Genomic DNA, 13,433 nt, shown 5'->3' with positions numbered 1-13,433 from the left:
GATAGGGCCGCTGCCGGACGATCACTCCGGGTGCTGTGCGGATATCGTGCTTGAGTATGTGGGTCCACCCTGGCTGGGGAGAGAACACATCGGTGAACTGACTGACCAGGTGTTGCAGCTCCGACTTTTGGGCGGCCGAGAGGTGGGGGCCCATGTCCACAGCCACGGGAGGTTGCTGAGCGAAGGCTGCAAGCTGGGGCCCGGTCCTGACCCAGTGCTTCAGAAGGTTCACGAGGTACAGTTGGTCCTCTCTGCGTCGTCCGGGCTGCCGGACCTGGTAGGTGACAGGGCCGATCCTTTCCGTAACGGTATAGGGTCCTTGCCAGCTGGCCAAGAATTTACAGGCGGCAGTGGGGACCAGGACTGGGCCTGCTGGGCTTTGGTAAGGTGTTCCCGGACGATGGGCATGACCCTGTCAATTCTCTCCCGTATCTCCCGGATGTGCTCGATGGTGGAGTGGTGGACAGCTGGCTGCTGTTCCCAGGCTTCTCGGGCGACGTCAAGCAGGCCGCGGGGCTGTCGGCTGAAAAGGAGCTCGAAGGGGGTAAACCCAGTGGACGCCTGGGGTACCTCTCGGATGCCGAATAGGATATAGGGCAGCATCTTGTCCCAGTCGCGCTTGTCCTCAGCAGCCACCCACCGCAGCATTTGCTTCAGGGTCTGGTTGAAGCGTTCGACCAGGCCGTCCGTTTGCGGGTGGTATACGGTGGTGCGGAGCTGTTTTATTTGGAGGAGTTTGCAGAGGTCAGCCATCACCCGGGACATGAAGGGGGTGCCCTGGTCAGTCAGTATCTGGGATGGTACGCCGACCCGACTACTCAACAGGAAGAGCTCCTGGGCAATGGCTTTCGCGGTGGCTTTGCGGAGTGGGATGGCCTCAGGGTAGCGGGTGGCGTAGTCCAGGATGACCAGGATGTGTTCGTGTCCCCGGGCGGACTTTGGCAGCGGCCACACTAGGTCCATCCCGATCCGCTCGAAGGGCACCTCAATGATGGGCAGCGGAATCAGCGTGCTGGAGGGAGGGGTGCGTGGAGACGTCCGCTGACAGGTGGGACAGGCCTGACAGAAACGTTTCACCTCGGCCTCCAGGCCCGGCCAATGAAAACGGTCGCGTATGCGTTGGGTGGTATTTTGGGCCCAGAGGTGGCCGGCCATGGGATGGGCATGTGCCAGTTCCATCACTGCTCCTGTTTTGGTCCGTGGGACCACCAACAAAATTTTCTCCTTCCCCCTTCGCTGGGCAACATAGTACAGCAGGCCGTTTTTGACCACGAAGTGAGGTGTTGGGTGGGGTGCCGGTTGGAGGTCCTTCCCATCGGCGACCCTCACTTGGGCCCAGCAGTGTTTGAGGCGGTCGTCCTCGTGCTGCTCTCGGGCAAAGGCCCCAGCCCCAGTTACCTGCTGGAAGAGGTCATAATAGAGGTTAGGGTTATGGGGTGACGACTCACCCTCTCTGGGGCTGTCCGAGGCCAGCAGCACGGGACGCCGTCGGGGCTTTGTGGTCATCCGGTGTGGGGAGCGGTTCCCGGTGGGGCTGACAGGCTGGCTCGCGGAGGCGAAGAGGCGGTCGAACCCCGGCCAATCCCTGCCGAGGAGGACTGGTACAGGCAGATCCTTGATGATCCCGACTTCCACCGGCCAGGCGCCAGGGGGCGCCGTGATGGTGACACGCCGTGCTGGTACTTCTCTAGTATCTCTGTGGACACAGGTGATGGGCAGTCTGGCTTTGGGTTCCGACCGTGGAGGAAGGACAGTTGGCCAGACAAGGGTGACCGCGCTGCCTGAATCGTGGAGGGCGAGGACCGGCCGGCCATTTATCTTCACTTCCGCCCGTGGGAGCTTCGGTGGGCATAGGTTCATCCTGAGGCCCGGGAACCACCGGCCTGCCGACTGGTCGCTGGGTGCCCTCCGGCGCGCATCGCTCCTGGACCACCCTTCGGGGAAAGGGCGGTGCTCGCTCTCCAGCCTCCCGGTGTTGGGTGGCCTCCGCCAGCTCGATGGCCTCCACCAGCTTGTCGATGTTGGTGGGGTTCCGCATACCGGCCGCCTGCCGAAGAGGGCGGGGCAGGGCCCATAGAAGGCGGTCCACTACAACGCGCTCCGCTACCTGTGTGCGGTGGGACCCCCGGCCAGAAGCCAATGTTGGGCGAGGCGAGAGAGGTCGGTCACTTGCGCACGGGCAGGCCACCGTGGGTTGTAGGACCAGTCATAAAATAGTTGGGCGGCACTAATGGGCGACAGTCCAACCCGCCCCAAGATTTCCTTCTTCAATTCTTCGTAAGAGCCGCTCCGCTCGGGGGGAAGCATGAAGTACGCCCGTTGCGCTTCTCCTGTCAGCAACGGCGCCACGATCTGCGCCCACTCGTCCCTGGGCCACGCCTCCCGGACGGCGATCGCCTCGAACATCTGAAGAAACGTCTCGACGTCATCATGCGCCGTCATTTTCGGGATGAGTTGGGTAGCCTGGGCTCAGGGGTCAGGTAGCGGAGTTCGCGGGGTGGCCGCCATGCGGAGGGCGGCGAGCTCTCGTTCTGTTCCCCTTGTTGGGAGGCCATGTGCTCCATAATCTGTTGCTGGCAGATGCTCACCTCGGTGAGGTGCTTCAACAGATCCTCCATCGTTGGGGGAGGAGCGCCACCTGGGGAAACAGGAAGGGGACGTGAGAAAACAAGCCCGGAGAAAAAACGTCCGTCAATAAACCATATAAACGGTGATGTGGTGGGATCCTGGTCGGTGACTTCTTCACTGCAATGCCCGCATTCTCCACCAGTGTGACGGGGTGAAGAAGCACACGACAGAAAGATCAAGGTAAGTTCCCCGAAGGGTGGATTTTATTGAGGTGGTGCAGGGAAAAATAGCCAACGTGAGGGGTTCCGGTGCTCAGTGCTCAGCCTTCTCTTCCTCCTTTGGTGCGCAGTGCTGTGTGGATCCGTGAGGTCCGTGTCCTTAGTGGGCTGGCGGTCACACGCTGCTGTCTGGAGGAGAAATACAGAGAATTGTTAGCTGAGTCCTTTGGAGACATCTCTCACCTCTGTGTTCGACGCCGCCGCTTATAAAGCCCGTTTCTGATGGGCCGCAGGTGTGACCGCTCAGCCCGTAATGACCAGGTGCAGGTGTGTCTGCTCTGTTTTCAGGGCGACACTGATGAGAGCTTGGGCCACGCGTCACTATATATATATATATATATATATATATATACACACACACACACACACACACTCACACACACACACATATATATATAGTACTTTACACAGAATTGGCAAATATTTAATTTCGTCGGACTCTCAGCAGCTTGCACAACTCGAACAGCCTTATGTTTCTTCGAGGGCAATATGGACTCAATATAATGCTTCACTTAATTTAATTTTTTAAATGCTATAAAACATTTTTTTTTTCCTGAAAATGTGCATTTATGGATACGAAATTTGGCCATTAAAATAAAAATAAAATATTTTTAAAAAGTGTGTGCCTAAAAGAACTTTCCATTGTAAAGTAAAATTTTCATTATCAACATTATCAACAATAAAATATAATACATTTCGCCCCCCGCCAAAAAAAAAAAAAAGATATATAGCAGTGCCAAAATAAATGAACAGCTGTCTCTGGCTTCTGCTTATCAGTGTATCGAAATTGATTCATAATCGCCACGGCAGTGACGTCACACGTAACGTCAACAGAACATTTATCCTGCAGAAGAACGATTGAGACGTTGCATTGCTGACATTGCCGTGAATTTGAATACAATTCAAATAAAAAGCAAACGGGTAAGTAAAAACAATCAATTTTATGTGTTTTCCAGTTAAGTTTAGATGTCTGATCAATATCTGAAAATACTTTTTAAAAAGTGCGGCATTTTGCCCGGGCATGCCAGGCCCATCACATTAACACAAGCAAATTTAGGGGAAGTCGTGGCCTAATGGTTAGAGAGTCTGACTCCCAATCGAAGGGTTGTGAGTTCGAGTCTCGGGCCGGCAGGAATTGTGGGTGGGGGGAGTGAATGTACAGCGCTCTCTCCACCTTCAATACCATGACTTAGGTGTCCTTGAGCAAGGCATCGAACCCCCAACTGCTCCCCGGGCGCCGCAGCATAAAAAAATGGCTGCCCACTGCTCCGGGTGTGTGTTCACTGCTCTGTGTGTGTGCACTTCGGATAGGTTAAATGCAGAGCACGAATTCTGAGTATGGGTCACCATACTTGGCTGAATGTCACGTCACTTTCACTTTCACTTTCACTTTAAATATCCCAACCCGATGTCTTGGTGACAGCATGTTTTAAAACAATATTTTTACTCTACATATGGTAATAACCATTTGGGGTTAACCTTCCATGATACTTTGCGACTGTATAATGTCTGGATCGTTTAACGAATTTTTATGCATATTATTAAGAAATTTTAAGGCGTGTAAGGGAAACAGGTCAATTTAGCACAAAGGGAATCATTTAACATTTTAAAGGGAATTTGAACAGAATCACTGTTTCACGGCTGATCACTGAAACGGCCAGCGATTCACTGAACGAGCCGTTTAACATCAAATCTGTTCTGGATATTAATATCCAAAGTATAGTGAAAACACTATTAATTAGCACAGTAACAAGATCGGCAGTTTAAGACATTAACTTGTAAGCACAAAACACAAGATACTTCTCTTGTCAATATGAATAAGGCTTTATTAGATACATCTAAGACATATAAACTAATCTAACACAAGCACACGCACTCACACATTCACACAAGTTGCAGGAAGATAGAAAGTTAGGGAAGAATGAGTTTAAGAGAATGAAAATGTGAAATCCCAAGTTTACAGCAATACGTGAAATTGCATAGACATGAACAACCGTCAGTCACTTAATTAACCCTCGCATTGAGTTCATCAATTAGGTTAAAAGTATATTAGATACACCAGTACAGATCAGAGTCTGGAGGTACGTTACTTGTGATGCCTGTGTAACGGGGTTCCCTTTGTTGTCGCTGAAAAGGGGGGGTTCCCGAGGTTGCTGATTGGCTGGAAGTTCAGAAGTCGTTGAAGTGACGTTGGGAAGCCCGTGGTTGGGCGTAGGCTGACGATGTGGAGTTGTGGGCTGGTTGAAGTTTCAGATGGGCATGCGAGGTCAGACTCGGAGACACAGCGTTACAAAACTTAACTCAGAACACGAAACTCTCAAACGGAAAAGAAAAGAAACTAAAGTAAAAGAATAGAAGTAAAGTTTGATGAGACTAGGTGGTGTTTCTTCTCATCGTGGCTAAGTAGCAGCAGGCGTGCAGGCCGAAGCACGCTGGAACGGCGCTCGAAGAACGCTAAAAGTGATGACAAAGCATGACTAAAAGCAAAAGCTAAAAGCAAAAGCTAAGAGCAGGCTAAAAGCAGGCATGACTGATAGCAAAAGCTAAACGCAAGCTAAAACCTAAAAGCAAAATTTGATGGTGTCCTGAGTATTTAAACTGGCCTTTTGGCCACACCTCAAATGTTGTCTTGACCAATTAGATATTGTCTTTTCTCGGGGTGTTGCGATGTTTGTCCCACCCATTCATAAATCATATGTTATCTTATCAATCACGTGGTCCGAATTTCCCCGCTCTTGCATGGTATAATTTTGGACATGATTCCTATGATAAGAATATGATACATTTGACAAATAACTGATGGTCAGAAACGTTTCAAGCAAGAATATTCGAACACACACATACTAAACATGAATATGAATACTTAAACTATTCAATAGTTATTCAAAAGACATACACAATAAGTGATTAGAGACATTATTATCAAATGTGTGGGTTACACATAAATGAATATGGAGTTAAGCAATGGACTGATATTCATTTATAAGTCTTTCTGAGTTCATATTGGTGCAACTACATCTGTAGAAGACTAGAGGTTAAAAGGTCCCCTTAAAGGAATTTCAGTCTGGTACTGCTAGGTGGGGGAAGTCAATCCAATGATCTTGTTTACTCTCATGAGTTTACATGTGATCGTCAGGCTGTGCATCTCTTTGACCATCAATCTGGATTACTTGCCCCAAATTTGACAATCTTTTCTCTGAATTGAAATTGTCAATAATTGTTCTAATGGTGTTAATGTTTAAAGCTGTTCTGTGAAAGAGTTGGTTGGTTATCTTGCTTCAGACTGTGGTGCTAGGAGTTGATTTACAACATCCTGTTGTCTTTCTGTGGAATTCGGCTCATGTTTCAACCAGGCTCACGATCGAATCTTTAATTTGTCTGGTTCAGGCCTGATACGCTACAGCGCATCCAGGTTTTGGCGCAAGTGGTGGAGTGCAACATTTAAAATATAAAACACTAACATTAGCGGTGTCAGTAATCTTGAAATGAATCTGATCTGTATATTTCATTTCAGAGCGACAGTAATTCTCATGTGATTCAATGAAGATATAATTTTATATAATAGATTTGTTATAACGAATATTCTTCTTTATCTCTTTCAGGTTGAAGCACAAGGCTTAAGAAGGTAAGTTTCAGTTCAAGCAGAAAACCATATAACGTTATATATATATATATAAAGCAAGTTACACTGAGCAAGTTAGACACTACATATCATGAATGTGATAGTTAAGTGTCACCAAATGGGTGTAATCGGATGACATCTAATTGCAACTTAAATTGCAAAAAAAAAATTATAATAATAATTGTGTGCACTGTGTTAATAAACTGTAACCAAACTGAATGTAATCGGAACTAGTTTGGTTTGAGCACATACTGTACCCGTCTTCATCATTCATCATCAAAAAGGATTGATGACATTTTTGTTTTAAGCTGAAAAAAAATAAAATCAATTAAATGTATAGTCTGTCTACATCTCATAAACCTTGACTAGTGCATGACTCTTTGAATGAAATTCTATTCATACATAAAGTTAGAGTTTTTAGAACTGGCAGACCAAAATTTTTTTTGAAGGAAGCACAGTTCAGAATCTGACTCAGCATCAAACTGTATTACAGATGGCTTATCTAAAAGCATGGCGAAAAAGGAAGGCAGAAATGGACCTGTTTCTGCATTCTGACACTGATGATGACCATGAATGTCAGAGATCAGTGACTGATAGATCAGCCTGTGGATTACATAACCAGGCAGACACTACAAGCAGTATTGAAAGTATTAATTCGGCAACTGACAGTTTGACTACAGATGAATCAGACTTTGACACTGATGTGGAGTATGTGTCTTCTGACTCAGAAAAAGAAGTTCTAAATGATGATGCTGAATTAGATTTTCCCGATTTAGAAGAGAACTTAAGACAATGGTCTACAAAGAACAAAACCACACAAAGATCCTTAACTGAATTATTGGCAATATTAAGAAAGCAAGGACACCTGCTACCGAAGGATGCAAGGACACTCCTTGCTACACCACAAGCCGTAGGATCTGAGCCAAAATGTAGTGGGCAATACATTTATTATGGGTTAGAAAAGGGAATTTGTTGTTTACTAAGTCAGACAACATCTTACAGATATGATCACGATTCAGTAAACCTTAGCATCAATATTGATGGTGTCCCACTCTTTAAAAGCAGTCCAGTTCTGGCCAATATTGGCAAAGTTTCACAACTTTGAGCAATTTATGGTTGCTCTCTTTTGTGGGGACAACAAACCATATCCTCTTGAGGAATAGCTTGATGACTTTTTGATGGAGTGTAAACATCTCACAGAGAATGGGCTAATTCATGAAGAGAAGACCTACACTGTTCATGTTAAAGCATTGATCTGCGACGCACCAGCAAGAGCTTATCTGAAGCGCATTAAGAATCATAATGCCTATCACAGTTGTGAGAGGTGCATCACCAAAGTTTCTTACATCACAAAAAGAGTGGTATTCAATGAACAGGGATGCACCTTGCGAACAGACGAAGCTTTCAGTGCAGTAGCTTACAAGAACCATCAAACTGGTGTCAGCCCATTCATTCCTGTAGGACTGTCTTGTGTTAGCTCTTTTGTCTTAGACTATTTGCATATGGTCAACTTGGGAGTTGTTCGACGGATGCTAATATTCTTGACTTGGGGCCCAACAGTGTGCCGCTTATCTGTAAGGCAAAGGAAAGATATATCACAAAAGCTAAACAGACTGAGAGGAAAGATGCCTAGTGAATTTGCTCGGCAGCCCCGAGGTTTGGAAGAGCTGGACAGTTGGAAGGCCAGAGAATTTCAGCAGTTTTTGTTCTATACTGGACCAGTTGTGCTAAAGTCTGTGTTATCTCCCGAAAGATACTACCATTTCATGTCCTTGACGGTAGCCATGTCAATTATGTTGGAGTCAGATGAGAGCATTCACAATACATACCTTCAGTATGCCCATGAACTCATGTCACACTTTGTCATGCGCTGTGCTGACCTGTACGGAAAGTATTTTTCAGTTTACAATGTACATGGACTAATTCACCTTCATGAGGTCACTTTAATTGCTCATTGAATGAAATTTCTAGTTTTCCTTTTGAAAACCATCTCCAACAAATCAAGACACATGTGCGGAGTGGGAAAAATCCCCTAGCACAGGTGACCAGGCGATTGTCAGAGATTGAATATGCAAATGCAAAAACACAGCCTGAAGCACGACCTCGAATGTTTCTTTCTGCAAAGGAAAAGGACAATTGTTTTCTCTTGCGGGATGAAAAATTTGCTTTCATCAGAGAAAGAAGAGGAGATGGCATTGTGGTATGTGATATCCTGCACCAGCGTTACACATCACCATTGTTTGAGAAGCCATGCAACTCCAGACTTCTCAATATAGTGTACACAAAAAATGGGCAAGACAGGATGAAAAGACGGCAACTGCTTGAAACTGATCTGTTCCGCAAGGTGGCCTGCCTCCCTCATGAAGATAGTGGTTCTGTCCTCGTACCTCTCCTCCATGGTATAGAACACAGAATTTGAAGGTTGGCAGGTTTTATCTTAATTAACCTCTATGAAAGGGATGGCCAAAATTGGTCCTGGAGAGCCACAGTTCTGCAGAGTTTTGTTCCAACCTTGATAAAACTCACCTGCCTATAGCTTTGAGGTAACTCTAAAGCCCCGTTCACACCACCAGCGACAGAGCGACATAACCCCATTTTTTTTAATGGTGAGCTGGGGACTTCCAGTGACACGAGCAACAGTGACCATTGGCGAAGGAATGTGGGCGTGTCAAGCGATGCGAGTCAAGCGACAAAAGTTCAGAATTCTTCAACTTTATGCAAATAAGCAGCGGATTTCGCGAGCGGCAACCAATGGGAGTGAAGTCAGTGGAGAGCATGTGATTCATCCAATCATTGTTAATAATTGGAATCTTTTCTGGGAGCGACCTAGGCTTTTTCGCGCTGATGGCCTGCACCCCAGCAGAGTCAGAGCAGAACTCCTGTCGGACAACATCTCCAGGACTCTACGCTCCATATGACTAGTAAGCCAATTCTCAAATAACTGCTATGATGGCTTTTGTTCTACCCGCTTAAATGTTAGAAGTACTTGCACTGTCCAAACTATTAAGACTGTGTCTGTTCCCTGAATAGTGAGGTCAAAATATAAATTTAATGTAGGATCTAGAAAAAATCTTATCGTGATTAAACCAGAAAAACATAAAATAAATGAACAAAAACTATTTTTAAAGTTTGGGCTCATAAACATTAGATCACTCACACCCAAAGCAGTTATTGTAAAAGAAATGATCACAGATAATAGTTTTGATGTACTCTGCTTGACTGAAACCTGGCTAAAACCAAATGATTATATTGGTCTAAATGAGTCTACTCCATCAAACTACTGTTAAAAACATAAGCCCCGTCAGACTGGTCGTGGGGGAGGTGTGGCAACAATATATAGTGATATTCTCAACGTTACCCAGAAAACAGGATACAGGTTTAAATCATTTGAAATACTTATGCTTAATGTTACACTGTCAGATATGCAAAAGAAATCTATCGTATCTCTTGCTCTGGCTACTGTGTATAGACCACCAGGGCCGTATACAGAATTCCTAAAAGAATTTGGAGATTTCCTCTCAGACCTGTTGGTTACCACTGATAAAGCGCTAATTTTCGGAGATTATAACATTCATATTGATAATACAAATGATGCATTAGGACTTGCGTTTACTAACTTATTAAACTGTTTTGGAGTAAAGCAAAATGTCACCGGGCCCACTCATCGTTTTAATCATACTCTAGATTTAATTATATCGCATGGAATCGATCTTACTGACATAGAGTATCGTACCTCAAAGTGATGATGTTACTGACCATTTCCTTGTATCGTGCATTTTGCGTATTGATGATAATAACTATATGGCTTCGCGTTATCGTCCGGGCAGAACTATCGTTCCAGCCACCAAAGACAGATTCACAAATAACCTGCCTGATTTATCTCAACTGGTCTGTGTACCCATAAATACGCATGAACTAGACAAAATGACTGGCAACATGGACACTATCTTCTCTAATACATTAGAAGCTGTTGCCCCCATCAAATTGAAAAAGCTTAGAGAAAAACGTACTGTGCCATGGTACAACAGTAATACCCACGCTCTCAAGAAAGAAACTCGTAGTCTTGAGCGCAAATGGAGAAAAAAACGAACTTGGAAGTTTTTAGAATTGCGTGGAAAAACAGTATGTCCAGCTATAGACAGGCTCTAAAAACTGCCAGGGCCGAGCATATCCACAAACTCATAGAAAACAGCCAAAACAATCCAAGGTTTTTATTTAGCACAGTGGCTAGATTAACAAGTAACCAGACGCCTCCCGATCTAAATATTCCCTCACAGTTAAATAGTAATGACTTTATGAATTTCTTCACTGATAAAATAGATAACATCAGAAATACAATAACAAATGTAGATTCTACAGCGTCTAATACTTTAGTTTTATCCATCGCACCCAAAGATAAAATGCAGTGCTTTACAACTATAGGACAGGAAGAGCTAAATAAACTTATCACTGCATCTAAACCAACAACATGTTTATTAGATCCTGTACCCACTAAATTACTGAAAGAGTTGTTACCTCTAGCAGAAAAACCGCTTCTCAATATTATTAACTCAATATTATTATCTTTAGGTCACGTCCCAAAACCATTCAAGCTGGCGGTTATTAAGCCTCTTATTAAGAAACCACAACTAGATCCTAGTGAACTGGCAAATTACAGACCCATTTCAAATCTTCCATTTATGTCTAAAATTTTAGAAAAAGTTGTGTCTGCTCAATTGTGCTCCTACCTGCAAAAAAATGATCTCTATGAAGAATTTCAGTCGGTTTTCAGGCCCCATCATAGCACAGAAACTGCACTTGTTAAAATTACAAATGACTTGCTTCTTGCTTCAGATCAAGGCTCCATCTCATTGCTAGTTTTACTTGATCTTAGTGCTGCGTTCGACACCATAGATCACAACATACTCATAGATAGATTACAAAACTATACAGGTATCCAAGGGCAGGCTTTAAGATGGTTTAGATCCTACCTGTCCGATCGCTACCATTTTGTTTATTTAAATGAGGAGTCATCTCATTTATCACCAGTAAAATATGGAGTGCCACAAGGATCTGTCCTAGGTCCTCTGCTATTTTCAATATACACGTTGCCCCTTGGTAATATCATTAGAAAATACAGGATTAGTTTCCACTGTTATGCTGATGATACTCAACTATATATCTCAACAAGAGCAGGTGAAACTTCAAAATTATCTAAGCTAACAGAGTGTGTTAAAAATGTAAAAGATTGGATGACCAATAATTTTCTCCTATTAAATTCAGATAAGACAGAGATATTACTTATTGGACCAGAAAACATTACACAGAATCTCGTAGATTACAAATTGCAATTAGACGGATGTACTGTTACTTCCTCTACTGTCAAAAATCTGGGTGTTATATTACACAGTAACTCGTCTTTTGAAAATCATATTTCCCATGTTACAAAAACAGCATTCTTCCATCTTAGAAACATTGCCAAGCTACGAAACATGTTACCTGTTCCTGATGCAGAAAAGCTAGTTCATGCATTCATGACCTCTAGACTGGACTATTGTAATGAACTGCTAGCTGGTTGTCCTGGATCCTCAATAAACAAGCTACAGGTAGTCCAAAATGCAGCGGATAGAGTCCTTACCAGGTCAAGAAAATATGATCATATTACCCCAATACTACAGTCTCTGCACTGGCTACCTATTAAGTTCCGTATCAGTTACAAAATATTATTACTTACTTTTAAGGCCCTTAATGGCTTAGCTCCTGCGTACCTAACTAGTCTTCTACCATGCTACAACCCATCACGCTCCCTAAGGTCACAAAACGCTGGACTTTTGATAGTACCTAGGATAGCAAAGTCCACTAAAGGAGGTAGAGCTTTTTCGCATTTGGCTCCCAAACTCTGGAATAGCCTTCCTGATAATTTTCGGGGTTCAGACACACTCTCTCTGTTTAAATCTAGATTAAAAACACACCTCTCTGGCCAAGCATTCAAATAATGCATCTCATAATTTTGGACTGCAGTTATATCTGATCAAATGTGCATTATTATTCTTTAGCTTGGGTTAAACTAATTAATTTTACTTGGCTGGAACAGCAGCTATGCTAATTATGTCTCTATTTGTTTCTCTGTTTTGCATAACTAGGATTTACACAAGCTCCAGTCTGGATCCAGAACACCTGAGAAGAGATGATGCCAACCCCTCAGAGGACCTCAGATGATGCTAACCCAGAGACAACATACAGAACTACCACATTTTGCTATAAGTTTGATTGCATAATTGCTGTTAATAGTGTTAATCGTCTGTTTGTTTACGTCTTTTATTGATTTTTCTGAACATTTCTACCATATGCACATGAACTGACAGTCACCACTGATAAGCTACTACTAAATATTGTAGAAACTTAATTTTCTGTAAAGTTGCTTTGCAATGATTTGTATCTTAAAAAGCGCTATACAAATAAACTTGAATTGAATTGAATTGAATTCATCTGCTGTAATGGAGTGTAACGGGGTAACTAGGCAACCAGTAGTGGGAACGTCCAGTAGCGACCTTGATTGCCAGTGACAAGCAGCGAAAAAGTCGCTGGCGTGTGAATGGGGATTTAGACCTTGATTAGCTTGTCCAGGTGTGTTTGATTAGGGTTGGAGCTTAGTCTGCAAGACTGTTGCCTTGTCCAAATAACCACACTTGCGATCTTGGCCACTTGAGAGCACGTGCGCGCGACAGGAATTAAGTGCGCAAGACTTTCCAGATCTTAAAAATGCCTAAGCGCAGTGACCTTAACGCAATACTAAATCCACACTATCTTTAATACCACTCCAGAGCGGTATTTAAGGCTTAGTGTATCCCATCATGCATCATGTTGTGGAAATAAATCACAAGACATTTTGCCAAGATCGCGAGAGGTCACGGAAACCTTTCCAAAATAAGTTAAATATTAATAATATTTCGATATTACAAATAATTTGGTAGTAAAAAAAAAAA

The sequence above is a fragment of the Cyprinus carpio genome, chromosome B4 (genome assembly GCF_018340385.1).
Source record: "Cyprinus carpio isolate SPL01 chromosome B4, ASM1834038v1, whole genome shotgun sequence".
In the NCBI taxonomy this organism is placed as follows: domain Eukaryota; kingdom Metazoa; phylum Chordata; class Actinopteri; order Cypriniformes; family Cyprinidae; genus Cyprinus; species Cyprinus carpio.
The sequence above is the reverse complement of the archived record's forward strand: the minus strand, read 5'-3'. Positions refer to the sequence as shown.